Genomic DNA, 4,502 nt, shown 5'->3' with positions numbered 1-4,502 from the left:
CGGAGAATTTAGCAGCTGAGGTTCAGGGGAAAGAAAGGAAGTGAATAGTTATCAGATAATTCAGGCTAAATATGCTGGGAGTTTTACGTACTCTCTTTATTACAACTACCCCTTAAGGCAAATACTACCAACAGTATTTCTCTGGTCTTTTGAAACCTTGGTACAGTAGGACAAAGGTACGTCAGTTAGTAATCATAGGAGCCAGGATGAAAATCCAAGTCCTTCTAATGCCAAAGGCCATGTTCATTTCAGTGTAAACAGACTGGATCTAATGTGAGGCATTTTAGCCTGCCTAACTGCTGTTCTCAAACTAAATATTTGGAATGCAGGTTTGTCATAGGCTTGTTGCAAGATGAGAAACGGTAGACTCATTGTGTAGTCAATAGTTATTGTGTTAGAAAAGAGTTAATTAAGAGTGTACTTCAGGGTCAAAGCGGAAGCAAGGAAAGGCTGAGTAGCAGCCAAGCAATAGCTATCGATGTTGCTTCCTTGGTAATCCCATAGCAAGATTTCTCTGCTGACTTTTTTGAGACAGAATTGAATATTTACTGACTCGAAGAAAAACTAGAACGGGAAAAAGCCCTGTGATTTAGCATGTACCTTTTTTTTTCTTTTTGTCTGTCATGGGGGCTGAACTCTGGGCCCTCAGCTCTTCAGCTCAAGGCTAGCACACTACTACTTGAGCCATAGTACCACTTCCGGCTTTTTTTTCCCCTGCTTATGTGGTGCTGAGGAATTGAACCCAGGGCCTCATGCATGCAAGGCAAGCGCTCTACCACTGAGCTACCTTCCCAGCCCTGCATAGGAGTTTTCTGAGGGCTTAACTATTGGAAGTATGAACAAGGGTGGGGATATCCCTATTGGCTTTAGCAGTTTCTGAATTCACTGTGGCTTTCTATCTTGTCTCATGGAATTCAGGGATTCATTAATTATATGGATGAAACAATGTGATATTTAGTAAGCTCTGTACTTTTCTGTGTACCTAGTTTGTCCAACTAAACCCTGTACAATTTGAGAACCGAAACTATATTGTTTGGGCTGGGAATGTGGCTTAGTGGGAGAGTGCATGCCTAGCATGTTTGAAGCCCTGGGTTCGATTCATCAGTACCACATAAACAGAAAAGGCTGGAAGTGGCGCTATGGCTCAGGTGGTAGAGTGCTACCCTTGAGCAAAAGAAGCTCATGGACAGTGCCTGGACCCTGAGTTCAAGCCCCAGAACTGACAAAAAAAAAATCCACAAAACTATATTGTTCTTCTCCCACCAGCCTTAGAGCCTGTACCTTTGGGTTGTGCTCACTGTGCCTATCTGTCCAAACTTGTCCCTTTTCCAGAATCTTCTACTTTAGAACCTCTTGCCAAAACCATATCCATTTCCTTTCATACCCAGACACTTACAAGTAGGTTCTGTTTTCTTCAAGTAACTATCACTTGTCTAGACTGCAAAGGAAACTCTTATCTTGGCCTCCCATTTCTGCTTCTTCCTCCAAACACTATTATCAGCATGACTTCTAGGAAACAAATATAAAACTCTTCCTTTTCTGTTTCAAATTCTTCAGTAGCTTCTATTTGTTTTTGGAATAAAACTCTAAATTCAAAGACCTTGCATATGTCAGTTTATAATATTTCTCTTTTCTTCTGCCCTAGTCACTCTGGCTGGCTTTCAAATCATGAGTTCTTTTCTCTCCTCAGAATCTTCACAAATACTCTCTGATCACCATATTCTTCCTCCCACTTTCCACCTTCCTGATCCTAGATGTTTCTTTGTTCCTCAGACCTTTTCTGATTTCTTTTTTTTTTAACTGTATTTTTTTTTTTTTTTTTGGTATTTTCTTTTTTGGTACTGGGGATCGAACCCAGGACGTTGCACTTTGCTAGGCAAGCACTTTGCCACTGAGCTACATCCCAGCCCACCTTTTCTGATTTCTTGGTATAGGCCAAGACTTTGTTATATCTCAGCACTATGAATTTTTCAGAATTCTAATTACTATTGTAAACTTACAGATTTTACTGTCCAGCTGGACGCTAGATTGTAAGCTTGTGAAGATAGATATCTTGTTCACTGCTATATTCCCTCTGCTTGGCACATAGTTGCAGCTCAATAAAATTTGATTGAATGAACTCAGATATCAACAATTTCATCTGTCTGTACTAATTAGTGGGTGGGTGGTGGTTGTGTACAGGAAGGTAAAGTGGAGTCAAGAGATAGGATATATGGCTCCTGTGCCATAATCTTTACCCACAGATTTCTCCTGTTTCCCATAGATCCAACCAATAAAATTAAATTCTTCCTCTCACCAGAGAAGGCTGGAGACAATCCATCCGTCCTTTCCCTGTATGGCCACAAGATGGCTGTAATGGCCTATAGTCAAGAGATATGGACTGGAGGAGGAACAGCCTGCAAGTTCAAAGAAGTTAGGATCCAAAGTGGCTGGCCCTTAGTATTAGATTTATTCATCTTTTAAATTCCCTATGCTTGCAGTTTGAAAAATAACTAAACATAGGTTCGATAGGGGTCCTGATTACAGATGCCTCGTAGAGCTGGGGATATGATATGGTTCAGTTGATAGAGTGCTTAAATCCCCAGCACTTTAAATAATAGTAATAATAAACTAAATAGGTGTGTATGGGGGTGAAGTACAGTGCCGAAGGGCTGACTACATCATAAAATCTTAAGATAATAGAGTGCATTTATTTGTTAATGCTTTTTTTTTTTTTTTTTGGTAGAAAGCTTTCGTTTAGGCACTGCCTTGTTTCCGAAATATCCAGAAGTGGATATTTGCAGCTATATGTTAAAGAAAGAAAATAGACCATGAATGTAGGATCCAAGTTATTTATTTTTGTATTGGAAGGAGGTAGGATAGAGGATGGAGGGCTGAAAACTGCCTGTCCTCAGCAAGCCACAGCAGCGTCAAAGGACTCAATTGGCAAATGTTTCCTATAAGCTGTGGTTCCTACACACACACACACACACACACACACACACACGTATGTATGTATGTATCACTGGGGGGTAGTACAGAAGTATATGTTCCTTGTGAGAAGCCTGTCCATTTATTGGGACAGAACATACACACATGAAAGAAAATGAAAATGGCATAAGAAAGGACCAAATTATAGGACAGAAAAAGCTTTCAACATCAGGGCAAGTCACTTGGACATCCTGAAAGTTTCTGTGTATTCTCTCTAATGTGTGTTTGTTTTTTTGTTGGTCATGGGGCTTGAACTCTGGGCCTGGGCCTGTCCCTGAGCTCTTCAGCTCAAGGCAAGCGTTCTACCACTTGAGCCACAGTGCCACTTCAGGTTTTCTGGTGGTTCATAGAGATAAGAGTCTCGAGGACTTTCCTGCCTGGGCTGGCAGATCTCAGCCTCTTGCTAGGGTTACAGGCGTGAGCTGCCAGCACCCAGTTGTGTATATTATTTTGGAGGAAAATACTAGTTTTCATCAGATTCTCAAAATAGCCCAAACACCTTCCTTTATAATAGTACTCACACTTATAAACAAATAACAATAATTCAAAAATTTCAAAAGCAAAGTGACAATCCTAGGATTCCCAATACCTAACTCAATGGTCTCTTCAACCACTGTCCAGCCTGCTGAGTTCTCATGGCAGAAAATCCTAAAGCTTTAATCCTTGGGACTAAATTAATGAGTCTGAAGTGTTTTACTACTGTCTCAATTTTTATCTGTCTGTTGTGCCTTGGGGCTGAGTCAGGGAATGCCTGGCTCATTTAAGCTTGGGACTATAGACCACCCATCTAGGTTATAACTATATATGTTATAACACTCAATGACAGCTGATTTTGGAGCGAGCACATGATGAGTTGATACTGGAAAACAGTTTAGGATACATTAGTAACATCACATGGTTTAATTGTAAAAAAAACAGTTTGAAACCTTAATAAGTAAAAAATTATGTTTACAAAATACAAACAAATATGCAGCCAAAGTACAGGGTATTCTAGGCACATGAGAAACACTTAGAAAAGCTGATGCTTGGGGCTGGGTAGGCGGCTCAGTGGTACAGTGCTTGCCACGCATGCATAAGGCCTTGGGCTTAATTCCTCAGCATCACATAAGCAGAAAAAGCCAGAAGTGGCGCTGTGGTTCAAGTGGTAGAGTGCTAGCCTTGAGCTGAAGAGCTGAGGGACAGCGCCCATGCCCAGAGTTCAAGCCCCATGACCGACAAAAAAAAAAAAAAAAAAAAAAGCTGATGCTTGGATAAATGCAGTGAGAACATTAAAGTTGGGATGGGAGTGAAGAAGAAAGAGATGAGGAACAAAGTGATAAAGACTGCTGGGTTTAAGTTTACTGGGAATAGCTGCTACTGCCTGTTGTTGTTGTTGTTATAGGGCTTGAACTCAGGGGCCTGAGCACTGTCCCTAAGCTTTTTCTCTCAAGGCTAGTGCTCTACCATTTTGAGCACAGCTCTACTTCCAGCTCTCTAGTGATTCATTGGAGGAAAGAGTCACAGACTTTCTTGCCTGGGCTGGCTTTGAACCT

This window comes from Dipodomys spectabilis, unplaced genomic scaffold, assembly GCF_019054845.1.
Source record: "Dipodomys spectabilis isolate Male_0828 unplaced genomic scaffold, ASM1905484v1 ptg000576l, whole genome shotgun sequence".
Classification (NCBI taxonomy): Eukaryota; Metazoa; Chordata; class Mammalia; order Rodentia; family Heteromyidae; genus Dipodomys; species Dipodomys spectabilis.
Note: the sequence above shows the minus strand (reverse complement) of the source record.